The sequence below is a fragment of the Pan paniscus genome, chromosome 1 (genome assembly GCF_029289425.2).
Source record: "Pan paniscus chromosome 1, NHGRI_mPanPan1-v2.0_pri, whole genome shotgun sequence".
Lineage (NCBI taxonomy): Eukaryota > Metazoa > Chordata > Mammalia > Primates > Hominidae > Pan > Pan paniscus.
This window is the reverse complement of record NC_073249.2, coordinates 9,002,815-9,016,610: the sequence shown is the minus strand read 5'-3', so window position 1 is coordinate 9,016,610 and position 13,796 is coordinate 9,002,815. Positions and strand designations below refer to the sequence as shown.

General features: G+C 37.9%; 1 protein-coding gene and 1 pseudogene across 7 annotated transcripts in view; one reads left to right on the top strand and one right to left on the bottom strand.

The window, feature by feature from the left end:
- FMN2 (formin 2) overlaps positions 1-13,796 on the top strand; it is a 391,989-nt gene that overhangs the window by 61,926 nt on the left and 316,267 nt on the right. The gene's annotated exons all lie outside the window — the stretch shown is intronic.
- The window catches only part of LOC100990551 (26S proteasome non-ATPase regulatory subunit 2-like), a 29,702-nt pseudogene extending 15,906 nt beyond the window's left edge, over positions 1-13,796 (bottom strand).

The following is a 13,796-nucleotide window of genomic DNA, read 5'->3' as shown; positions in this document are numbered from 1 at the left end:
ATATAGTCTACTAACGGGTGAGTCAGTGCCCATTCTAAGCACCAACAAGTCACCCTAGTCTATAAGTAGCAGAGCATATCACAGATCTTAATCTCAGTTCCAGCCTGTTTCCTGTGCTATCCGTGGTTGGTGACAGATCTTAAGGCTGAGCCCTTATTTTAGCTTTTCTTTCTGTGAAAAGAGACCCAACAGGCAGCTTTCATATATGTGCTACTTCTGCTTGGTATGTGTTTTCCTGGAGCAAATTGTTCAAACCTCACCTTCAGCTAACACCTTTGAGAAAATGTAAGCTCCGTTGTGGGTGAAGTCTGGATTCTGAGAGACAGGAGTCTTAGAAAATTGTGAATGCAGTTTCATACAGTATTTCTTTTTGCTTAAGAAAATCTTTATGATAGGCATTTAGATGTTGCCCCACTCAGCTTGAGACTTGCTATCTAATTTTAAGACTGAATCACTGAAAAGTGTAAATGTACCTCTGAAGGAGCAGAACTCTCTGTGTGGCAAAGCAGAGGGACCAATGGACTTTTTCTTTATTTTATTTTTTTGAGATAGGGTCTTGCTGTGTTGTCCAGACTGGAGTGCAATGCTGCGATCATAGCTCACTGCAGCCACAAACTCCTAGGTTCAAGCGATCCTCCCACCGTAACCTCCCTAGTAGCTGGGACTACAGATGTGCACCACCTAGCCAATCTAATTTTTTTTCTTTAAATAGAGATGGGGTTTTGCCATGTTGCCCAGGCTGCTCTCGAACTCCTGGGCTCAAGCAATCCTCCTGCTTCGGCTGGCCTCCCAAAGTGCTGGGATTACAGGCGTGAACCACCATGCCTGGCCTCCAATGGACTTTTTAATGCATGTCACTGTTCTAAATTAATCCCTGCTATCAGCACTTTTCATATTCCCTTTTCTTATTCCTTCTTGAGGGTAGGTACCACCATGGGCTCTGGCATTTACAGAATGCACATAATTCTCCTCTCTGTCTAATCCAGTCCTCATCCTCTGTCTTCTCTAGGCCCCGTCTAGAATCTGTGTGCTCTTCACTGGACCCTTTTGATACTCCGAGCTCATTTAAAAAAGAAAAAAAGAAAAAGCCTTACATTCCTTTTATTCCTTCCCTTAACTCAAAATTGGTTTCCTTTTATAAGGCTATAGTTTTTGAAATTCACCCCACTCTAATTCCTTCCTTTGGATCTTCTGCTCTCATAGAGCCAGGAGGAGGATGTGTGTGTATGTGGGGGTGGGTTCCATATGCTTAACCTTTTGTTTCCATTTCCAAATTTGTCCTAGCAAAAGCATCATGCGGTAGACTCATACATACCACGCTCTCTTCTTCTTACGCTTGTTCCCATAATTGCTGGAGAACCTCAGCACAGTGGCCCTGTTGCTTGTGCCTACTTCTGGGATGAGCTAGGACTAAGCAGAGACAACATCCGGAGAAACTAATATCATGCTAGAATACCAATCTATGAAATTCTATTTCTGGAACCTTTGCTGCTCTACTAAGCAGATCCATGCAGAGAGAAGCCTGCCACTGTCTTGGCATTTCTCAGCCTTTCAACCCTGTGGAGTGTCTATTTTGCAAGTCACCACCTCCTTCTCCCTTACTCAGAGCCATCAGTGATTATTGGAGACAGCTACAAAACAGTGGCAATAAAATCCACTAAACTTTCCAGAGGCCCAGTCTGAGTTGTTCACCCTGTAGCCCTGTGATTTTGGGTGAGTTACTTATTTGAGACTTAGTGTTTTCATCTGTAAGATGAGGAAAATAGAAGAGTTTTGGTGAGGATCAGATAAAATATCAGGCACTTATGTAAGAGAACATTATAGAGTAAGTGTGGTGGAATCCCCAGGCGGGTCTGAGTCATGGCTTTGCTGGGTGATTGCTGTGTGGCACTGGCTGGCTCACTTGTCCTCCGTGGGCTTGGTTCCTAGTTGTTAAGATGGAGGGTTAGTGATATTTACAACGTGGGCTGTAAAGGGGCTATGGCAATGCCCAGCATAGAGCGAGGGCTGAGTAGCTGCTAGAGCCATTTTATCATCATTTTTGTTGTTATATTCATGGCAGGACTTTTTCGGGCAAAATTCTTATATCATCTCATTTAATCTCACTCGGTTCTCAAAAAGTACCCCTTGAGCTGGTTGTATTTACAGTTTTTTTTTTTGTTTTTTGTTTTTTTTTTGACAGGCTTGCAGTTGAACGATCATAGCTCACTGCAGCCTTAACCTCCTGGGCTGAAGTGATCTCCCACCTAAACCTCTCTAGTAGCTGGTACCACAGGTGCATGCCACCATGCTTGGCAAATTTATTTATTTATTCTTTTGTAGAGACGAGGTCTCACTATGTTGTCCAGGCTGGCCTTGAACTCAGGGCTCAAGTGATCCTCTCAGCTCGAATTCCCAAAGTGTTGGGATTACAAGCGTGAGCCACTGCTCCCAGCCTGTATGATACTATTTTATAGGCCAGGGACCAAAGGTTCTCACAGGTAAATTTCTAGAAAAAGATGGAGTTATGGTTTAAGCCCAGAAGTTGCCTCATTTAAATTTCATGAACTTTTTGTTGGATTATGATAAAGCTAACATGCAGTAAGGGATTCAAGAAGTGTGAATACCAGCCGGGCTCTGTGGCTTACACCTGTAATCCTAGCATTTGGGAGGCCAAGGAGGGTGGATCACCTGAGTTCAGGGGTTCGAGACCAGCCTGGCCAACATGGCAAAACCCTGCCTCTACTGAAAATACAAAAATCAGCCAGGTGTGGTGGTGCATGCCTGTAATCACAGCTACTCGAGAGGCAGGAGAATCTCTGGAACCCAGGAGGCGGAGGTTGCAGTGAGCCGAGATCAGGCCACTGCACTCCAGCCTGGATGACAAAGTGAGATTCCATCAAAAAAAAAAAGAAGTGTTAATACCTACAAGGCCTACCCAGTTAAGAATAATTCATGTCCGTGTCTTAGGAGAACTTACGTTCTCACTGGAGAGAGGGAGCAGACAGACAATGCATCAAAGAGAATTCTCAGTTCAAACACAGTAAATGCTGACACAGATAGTACAGAGTGCTCTGGGAACACAGATGAAGCAATAAACACCTGTGTAAGTGGAGGAAGGACCCATTCTAGAAAGGTGGCATTTGAAGTGGCGCATGAAGGTTAAGTAGGAGTTTTCAAGGTGGAAAAGTCAGGTTGTTCTTGGCGGAAAACCTGGTTTCTGCCTCAGAGATATGGTTGGCTATGAAAGATCCTGACACATTGAAGAAATGGTGAGCAATTCCAGTTGGCAGAAACCAAGGTGGGCTGTGAAGGATGGGCGGAGAGAGGGATGGGTGATACTTGTTACTAAGGGCATCTTCATAGGCACATCCGCAATCCCAATTCCATCTCAGAATCATTAGAGTTCTCAAATATTTGTATTTACTCATTTTTAAAGGCTAGTCAAGTGTAGTAGTGAGAAGAAGGAAAGAGTGAAACAAGGAATTTGATCTGTAACTGATTCTGAACAATCAATTGAAATCAATTGAAATAACTCACTACCCTTGGACCAACCAGAGATCTCAGATTTGTAGTAGCAAGAAAGGAATATGCTAATTTTTTCCTTCCTTCCTTCCTTCCTTCCTTCCTTCCTTCCTTCCTTCCTTCCTTCCCTCCTTCCCTCCTTCCCTCCTTCCCTCCCTCCCTCCCTCCCTCCCTCCCTCCCTCTTTCTTTCTTCCCTCCCCTCCCTTCCCCTCCCCTCCTTTTCTTTTCAACAGGGCCTTGTGCTGTCGTCCAGGCTGGAGTGCAGTGTTGTGATCATGGCTCACTGCAGCCTCAACCTTTCAGACTTAGGCAATCCACCGACCTTGACCTCCTGAGTAGCTAGGACTAGAGTTGCACACCACCACACCCTCCTAATTTTTGTATTTCTTGTAAAGACAGGGTTTCATCATGTTTCCCAGGCTAGTCTCAAACTCCTGAGCTCAAGCAATCCACCCACCTCGGCTGCCAAAATGCTGGGATTACAGGTGTGAGCAACCACACCTGGCCACTAATCTTTGCTTTTGATGAAGATGATTTTCTGCATAGTGGAGAGCTAGCTACAAGGATGTGGTAATCATGTAAGAGACTATAAATCTTGTTTTAATTTTTATTTTTTTAACCAATCTCATTCTGCTGCCCAGGCTAGAGTACAGTGGTGCAATCATGGCTTATTGTAGCTTCTAACTCCTAGCCTTGAGTGATTCTCCCACCTCTACCTGCATCTCTGGAATAGCTGGGATTAGATGTGCACTGCCATGCCTAGCTATTTTTAAATATTTTGTAGAGACAGGGTCTAGCTATGTTGCCAGGTTGGTCTCAAACTCCTGGCCTCAAGTGTTCCTCCTGCCTTGGCCTCTCAAAGTGCTGGGATTACATGAGCCACTGTGCCTGGCCTATCAAAATGTTTTTAAACTAGATTTGAGAGCCCAAAGTGATTGAGATGAATAAGAAACGCATTCTACAGACATATCTGAGATGGAAATAATTCATTTTGGTGACTTACTAGATTTAGAAGGTTGTCAAAGATCAAGGTTTCTAGTTTTGGAGATTAGATGGGCAATTCTTTATTGAGTAATGTTTTTAAATAATTCATGCTCTTAATTTTTGATGAGCAATCCACAATTTGTTAGTATATAAAAGGACTCTTTAGCTATATCATTAAAAAAAATCTGACCATCTGGACTGGCACTTCAAAATTAGATACTTTTTTTTTTATTAATGACTAAAACTTGGAATTTTTATAAATATATATCACCGTAAAGGGACAGACGTGGTGGCTCACTCCTGTAATCCTAGCACTTTAGGAGCCTGAGGCAGGAGAATCACTTGAGCCTAGGAGTTTGAAACCAGCTGAGGCAACATAGTCAGACTCTGTCTCTACTAAACAACAACAACAACAACAAAAAGTCAGCCAGGCACAGTGGTGCATACCTATAGTCCCAGCTACTTGGAAGGCTGAAGCGGGAGGATCACTTGAGCCAGGAGTAGGAGGCCGAAGTGTGCTATGATTGCACCACTGCACTCTAGCCTGAGCAATAGAGTAAGACCCTGTCAACAACAACAACAGCAAGAAGTATGTCATTGAAAACAGCCTCATGCAGAGGGAAATGTTCAGCTGGGTTTGAGGCAGATAAAAAAAATCCATTTGTTTAAACTCCAAACCATTCACTACTTCCGAAAATTTATTTTAGGATACTTAAAATTTATTGATTGCCTTCTCTTAAGATGTCTCAGCAGAGGCATTTCCTTTTAATTCATCCATGTTGCTCTTGTTACATTTCCAAAGGAAGTGCTACAGAGGTAATGCAGAGTCAGGAAGCTGGTTCCAGTAACGCTGTGAAGGGAGTGAGGGCAGGGTTTAGTCTCTGAAATAGACTGTGCACTTGCTTCACAAGAGGGATTTTTTCTCTCCAACAGCTGAGTTAGAGCAGGCTAAGGTGGTGGGCTGAAATCCTAGTTGGCCCTAGGATGGTAAGAGAAAGCATCCACTCTTGGGATGGGATGGAATTATGCAAAGTAGAAAAGGTTTGTCAGGACCTGTCTCCAGAAAGGATCAAGCAGAATGCATTGACCAAGAAGATGGAATTTGAACATCTACAGGTTAGTAGGAATCACTGAGGAAGTGGGATATGTTAGATTAATAGATGCAATTCATTAATCGCCTGAATTATAATATACAGGAAAGACAAGAAGAAAGAAAAATAAGATCTAGAAACAAAGAGGATTTACTTTGCTATTTGAGCAAGCTTTTGAAAGCTTTAGGAAGAGTGGACAGAATAATAGAATTATTCAATTTAAATGGATTTACTCTTAATTGTACTTGCTGATATCTAGAAAATGAAAGTTAAGAAAAAAACTTTATTTCTTAGCAATAAAAGGCATTTAACTATTGACTTTAAAAAGTCTACCGCACAGCTTACATTATTTAATATGACAAATTATTGTTTCCTCTACAGTGCTGTGTTAATAGCTAATACTTTACATAGCTACCTTCTGAAGCTGTAGAGAGGCTTACAACTTTAACGTTTCATGCTGACATTTAGTTGATCCTAGTTTATCTGGCATAAAGTAGTTGCTCACAATTACTCAAGAACTGAGCTTCGTGTATGTCTGTGGTAGAAATCTGTGGGAGTATGTGAGTTCATTAAAACAGTGCTTTCCTAGTCATTGCTATTAGTTTAACACTTTCCTTGAAATATCAGTCACTGAGAGAAATAATAGCTTCTGTTATGGCTCTGCACAGCTGTACTGAAAGATTTTGTTTTCACTTTTCAGAAGTATTAGAAAAGTTGCCTCCATGTCTGGGTTATCTGAAGGTGAAACCAGTCAATGATTATAATAACTTCTTTTTTAATTTAGAAGGGAAATGAAGGAAGGGGAAAAAAGGAAGTAATGAAGTGGGGGAAAGGAAGGAATGAAGGAAGGAAAGAAGCAATATTAACTATAGTAACTGTAGTTGGTACTATTTATGGAACACTTGATATTTCAGGCATTATGATTTGCAAAAATTATCTCATAATATCCCCATTTTACAGAGGGAAAATTGAGGTTCAGGGAGATTAACTATTCAAGACTGGCACTTCAAAATTAGATACTTTAAAAAAAATGACTAAAACTTGGAATTTTTATAAATATATATCACTGAAAAGGGCCAGACGTGGTGGCTCACTCCTGTAATCCTAGCACTTTAGGAGCCTGAGGCAGGAGAATCACTTGAGCCTAGGAGTTTGAAACCAGCTGAGGCAACATAGTCAGACTCTGTCTCTACTAAAAAAAAAAAAAATAAAGTCACCCAGGCACAGTGGTACACACCTATAGTCCCAGCTACTTGGAAGGCTGAGGCCTTCCAGGATTTAAAATTAATTTTTTAAATTCTAAGAGCATCCCCTAATCCCCATAAGATCCTGCCTCTCTCATTTTTTTTTCTTGCAGCTGGATAATGTTAGAAGATGTGTTAAATATTTAATCCAGCCGGAATGCCAAGTTAGATTCAGCTTGGATTTGAAAAACAAAACCAAACCAAAAAGAAAACCACTGGTTTTCAAGGCCTCAGAGCATAAGCTTTGTGTATTACAGGAAAGCTTCTATGCTTGGCTGGAGGTAGGAGAACCTTTCTGTCTTTTTCTGAATTTGCTATGACCTTGGGTAAGTCAACTGACCTCCCTGGGTGATGTTCAGAGCATTATTGATGTTATATAATTTATTCTTATCAATGCCACAAGGTTGGCTAGATATGTTTCCTCTCTAATGTATGATTAGGAAAGAGTCATTTAGACTTCAGTTAATTTTATTTTCTTCAAGGTCAACCAATAATTCAGACATCAAGTTGAATGGAAATGAGCTTCTAAATATAGGTCAAATACTTTTATAAAAATCACATAACTGCATCTCCCCCCCACCACGCCTGAATTTGATCCATCTCCCAATAAGCTCTCCCAAGCTACTACGTAGTTTCTATTGTTAGTGTGTTACTGACCAAGTGCACCAGTCCTGCATTTTGTGTCGAACTGATTAATAATTTTCTTCTGAACCCCTAATGCATCCCCTATTTTGTCCACGTTCTCATAAAGACTCTAGTTGATAAAAATGACAGGCTGAATATTGCTAATGTAATATTTCAATTCAGATGTAACATCTCTTAAAGATTGAGCTAATTAATACCATGTTTTTATGTTTCATATTGTATTTATTATTCTTTGGTAGCTTAATGATTACCCTTCTACATAATATTTATATATAGTCTTTTATCTGGAACCAATAAGAAGATTTGAGAAAAGTTATAAAACTGCTATAAAACATTATAAAAACTGTTTCCCGTTCAACCTGATTGCTTTGTTTCCCTTAATTCTGGGATTTTCCATCATTTGCATTATCTAATTGATGATAGAATAGTCTCATGGTACCATAAAGTAAAAGACTAACAAGAAATTTTAATTGGTTTGCTTGTCCAACTACTACAAAATTATAAAGACTGCCTTTTTCTGTGTTTTTTTTTTAAATTCACCCTATGAAACTTATCTTTATGTCTGTCTTTTCTCTGATACGCTGGGGTTTAAAGTGAGCTGCTTTAGCCTCATTAGAAATAAAAGGTATCGTGTTAATGTCTTCTAGATGACCTTTAGTAATTTGAGAGATATTCTCCATTTTTCTAGGCTTGACACTCTATTTGTTCCCTGCTCTTCTAACTCCTGTATTCTGTGGCTTCTGTATTTGACAGTAGTAGCCCCACTCCCAGCAAACCTGAGCCGTCACATCTCTCTCTTTTGGTTATGGAGTTCAAAATGGGGTTCCTCACCCATCTAAGAGTCAGGTATTACTTTGTTCTGGCTGTGTGAGAAGTGGAAGGCTAGTGAAATGAACTAATAAGATCTTCAAAGTGAAACAGACCATATCCAACTTGTAGCCATGTCGGAAAGCCTGTCCACACTATCATTACAAGCTCAGAACAGAGTGTGGGGAGAACCTATTCTATTTAACCTAACCTGTTTGTGGGGAGCCAGCCCTGACTGCCATTTATTACTTTTAATTCTAATTACAAATAATGCATGCTCACTGAGAGGGTTTGAAAGTTTATTTTAAAAAGCCCAGGTCATGGTGGTATGAATGTTTTTGCTCTCTCTTGAGTGCTTAGATTTTCAAGCCCTCTTGGAGCATATGAATTATTTGTATACATGGAGATATATATATATATCTGTGTGTGTATATATATATATATATATATACACACACACACACACACATACACACATATTCTTTTGGTCTTGTCTTCAGTTTGTTCCTCACCTTAGAATTTTTTTTTTGTAATTAATAAAATAATAGTGTTAACAAAACCTCTGGACTCAGGTAGTTTCATTGGTGAATTCTACCAAACATTTAAAGAAGAAATCAAACCAGTCTTAGACAGTATAAACTCTTTCAGAAAACAGAGGAAGAATGAACACTGCCCAGCTTATTTTATGAGGCCAAAATTTCCCTGATACTAGAACCAGATACAGTCATTAGAAAACTATAGCTACTATCCCTGATAAATGTAAATATTTCTTAATGAAATATTTGCAAATTTAATCCAGCAATGTATATAAAGGAATGCAAGGCTGGTTTAACATTTGAAAACCAAAGGACATATCAAAACCAGGTTAGGTTGATTCCAGGAAAGTAAGGTCAGCTTCACATTTAAAAGCCACATATTTTTCATTATATACATTGTATGTATATATACATTATATATAATGTATATAATGTGTATATATATAATGATTCTCCCTAGAGATTATCAGAAAAGCGTTTGATAAACTGTATCACCATTCATGACAGAAACTCTTAGGAAACTTAGAAATAGAAAACTTGCTTACCCTGATAAAGGACAATTATAAGAAATCTACAGCAAATATCATTAGATGGTGAAATATTGAAGGTTTGTTCTTTTAAGTTTGGGAATGAGAAAACAATGCCACTATTACCACTCTGTCTTGTATTGAACAATTATTCCTATATGGTCTAGAAGATAAATAAGAAATTGGAGAAGAAATAAAACTGCCATTATTTATGATGATGTGATTGTATATGTAAAAATTTCAAATACATTTACAGATAAATAATTAGAAATAAAATATACATAATTACTGAACACAAAATCAGTATGTAAAACCAATGCCATTTCTGTATCGGCAAACAAAAATTTTAAAAATACTTAAAAAATAATACATTTAAGACAGTATTAAAAACATCAAATAATCTAAGAAGACACTGAACAGACATGTGCATGGCCTGTATGCAGAAGCCTAATAAACTTCATTGAGAAAAATCAGAAATGACAAGTATATGAACAGATTTATCATGTTTATGGTTTTGAATTTTTTTATTTCATTTCTCTCCAAACTAATAGATTAGATGCAATTCTAATCAATGTCTCAAGGGTGTGCGTGAATGCGTGCTTGTGTGCTTTAGTGGGATGTGACAAACTGCCTCTAAACTTTATGTTGGAAGGGCCTAGAATAAGGAAGATGATCTTTAAAAAAATCAAAGTGGGAGGCCGAGGCAGGCGGATCATGAGGTCAGGAGATAAGAGACCATCCTGGCTAACAAGGTGAAACCCCGTCTCTACTAAAAATAGAAAACAATTAGCCGGGCGTGGTGGTGGGTGCCTGTAGTCCCAGCTACTCAGGAGGCTGACGCAGGAGAATGGCGTGAACCCGGGAGGTGGAGCGTGCAGTGAGGCGACATTGTGCCACTGCACTCCAGCCTGGGCGACAGAGGGAGACTCCACCTGAAAAAAAAAAAAAAAAAGTGGAAAGAGTTAATATTCCAGGTATCAAGACTTATTATAATGCAACAGTAATTAAGCATTCTAGTATTTGTGCAAGGACATACAAACACACAGTGGAACAGAGTCACCTAACAGACTCTCATGTATATAGACAGTTAATGACTGACATAAAGTGGCACTGAAAAGCAGCTTAATACAGCCTTTTAAATAAATGAGATGGGGTCAACTGGGTAATCATATGAAAAAGATAATGAAAGTTGATATCCATCTCACAAATACAAAACTTTCTAGGATGATTATAAATGTTAATGTGAAAGATAAAATAACAAACCTTCTGGAAGATAATATGGGAGGTATCTTGTTGCTTATGGAGTAGGCAAAAACTTCTTAAACAGGACAATACCCTGGCTATAGAGGAAAAGACTGATAATTTGGAGTATATTGAAAGTAAATGGGCTGGGTGTTGTGGCTCACACATGTAATCCCAGCGCTTTAGGGGGCTGAGATGGGAGGATCTCCTGAGCTCAGGAGGTTGAGGCTGCAGTGAACTGTGATCGTACTCTAGCACTCAAGCCTGGGTGACAGAGCAAGACCTTGTTTCAAAAAACAAAAAACAAAAAATTGTCAAAAGAAATTATGAAGAAAGCAAAAGCGGCTGGGCATGGTGGCTCATGCCTGTAATCCCAGCACTTTGGGAGGCCGAGGCAGGTGGATCACAGGGTCAGGAGTTTGAGACCAGCCTGACCAATATGGTGAAACCCCATCTCTACTAAAAATAGAAAAATTAGTTGGGCGTGGTGGCAGTTGCCTGTAGTCCCAGCTACTCAGGAGGCTGAGGCAGGAGAATAGCTTGAACCTGGGAGGCGGAAGTTGCCGTGAATTGAGATTGCACCACTGCACTCTAGCCTGGGTGACAGAGCAAGACTCCGTCTCAAAAAAAGAAAGCAAAAGCTAGTTATGAAACGATTCACATTTTCTTTTTTGTATGTTGATTTTGGTAAATTGCATTTTTTTCCCTTAAAAATTATGTTTTATCTAATATTTTTAAATTTTGGTGTAAAGTTATTCTAATATCTTACTTACTACTTTAAAGCCTGTAGGATCAATGTTATGTTTCCTTTTTTATTTCTGACATTAGTTATTTGTATCAATACTTGATTATACTTGCCAGAGGTTTTTAATATTATTAGCTTTTTCAGAAGACTTCTTTGGAGGCTATTTATTAACACTTAAATCTGTTTCCTTCTTTCTCCCTTCTTTGGGCTAAATTGCTGGATCTTTTTCTCTCCTAAATTCTTTAGATGGATATTTAACATACTGATTTTTGTAGCCTTCTGTCTTTTTAATATATGCATTTAAACCTACAGATTTCTCTCTAAACATGACTAACTGTATCTCTAAAGTTATGGCAAATATTTATATTATCCTTCATTTAAAAAATATTTTAAAATGCTGACTCTGTTGTCTTTTTCAATAATGTGTGATTTAGAATTGTATTGCTTGATTTCCAAACATGGAGACTTTGTTTTATCTTCTTTTATTATTGATTTCTAATTTAATTACATTATGTTAAGAGAAAACATACTCTTCATTTCAGTATGTTGCCATTTATTGAGATTTACCGAAGATGTGATCAGCTTTCATCAGTGTGCTGTGTATGCTTGAAAAGAATGTTTTAGGTTAAATGTTTTGCTTCAGTCCATTAGGTAAATTGCTGATTATGTTGTTCAGATCTTCCATATCCTTACTTTTTCTTTTCATTGTAGCAGCTATTGAGAAAGTTATTGCTACTATGTTTGTGGACATGTGTTTTTCCTTAGAGCTCTGCCAATTTTTGCTATGTGTGCTTTGAAGCCTTGTTATTTGAAGCACACATATTTAGAATTATTTATTTTCCTTATGAATTACATTTTTATCAATAGAAGACTCTCACTTTGTTTCTTATGATGCTTTTTGCTGTAAATCATTATCTGTTATTAATATAGCTATACTTGCCTTTAGTTTAAAATTTACATGTTATATCTTTTTACTTTCTAGTAATCTTAATCATTTTTATACCTTTTCATTTGTATCTTCAATAAAGAGCATAGGTTTGGAGCTCATTTTTTATCTTGTCTGACAGTCTTTTGTTTTTTACTGAAGTATAACTAAGTCCATTTACATTTAATACAATTGTTTAAATGCTTGGATTTAAAGTACTATTTTATTGTATATTTTCTATTTGTCTTATCTGTTCTGTAGTCCTTTTCCTTTTGTGTCTTTTGGATTTATCAATTACTCTTTACTATTTAATTGTTCTCTCTGGTATTTTAAAAACTGTAATTTTACCAACTATCTTTTATTATTATTATTTTTATTTTTATTATTAAGACAAGGTCTCACTCTGTCACCCATGGTGGAGTGCGGTGGCATAATCATAGCTCACTGCAGCCTTGAACTCCTGGGCTTAAGCCATCCTCCCACCTCAGCCTCCCAAGTAGCTAGGACTACACTACAGGGGTGCGTCACCACCCCAAGATAATTTTCATGTTTATTTTTAAATTTCTAAATTTTTTTGTAAAGGCAAGATTTTACTATCTTGTCCAGGCTGGTCTTGAACTCCTGGGCTCCAGCAGTCTTTCCACCTTGGCCTCCCAAAGTGCTGAGATTACAGACCTGAGCCACTACACCTAAGCTTATCTTTTAAAACTGCATACATTTTTGCCTTTTTTGTTTTTTGGTACTTTCACCTATTTCCTGACAAATTAAGCAACCTTAAGACCTGTTTCCAGACAAATTAAGCAACCTTGAGATTCCCTAACTTAATAAATTTCACTTCCAAGTTACACATTGTTATTTTATTTTAATTCTTTCTATATTATCTCCACAGGACATTAATACTGTTTATATGTTTAGTATTCATTTAATCTTTTTTCTTTGTTCTTTCTTTCTGCATCTTCAGGAATCTGTTTGGGATTATTTTCTTTCAGCCTAAAGAGCATCTTTTTGTATTTCCTTTAGTGCAAGCCTGCTAGGTGACAAATTCTTTAGTGTTTTTGGTCTTAAAATAGGTTTCTTTCATTTTCTTCTTGAAAAATATTTTTACAAGGTGTAGAATTCTAGTAGGCAGTTTAAAAAAGATCATTCCACTGTCTTCTAGCTTTCAATGACACTAACTTCTTAACAAAAATAATCTGTTTATTGATTCTTTGAAGGTCAACTATTTGTGGCTGCTTTAAAGATGTTATTTTCAGCTTTTTTACAGCAGTTTTACTGTATTCACCCACTTATAGCATTTATAGGGCTTTGAAATCAGTAGTAGTTTGATGCTTTCTTTCATTTTATGTTTTCAGGAATGATCTTTCTATAGATAATGCTTCTAAGTTATTCTCTTTATGATATCTTTTTTTCTGGGACTCCAATTATACATAGGTTAGAGTTCTTCACTGTATCTTTTATCCTCTTATTTTCTCTGCAATATTTCCCATCCTTTTGACTCCATTTCTTCATTCTGGATTGTTTCTTTTTATCCTTCTTTGAATGCAC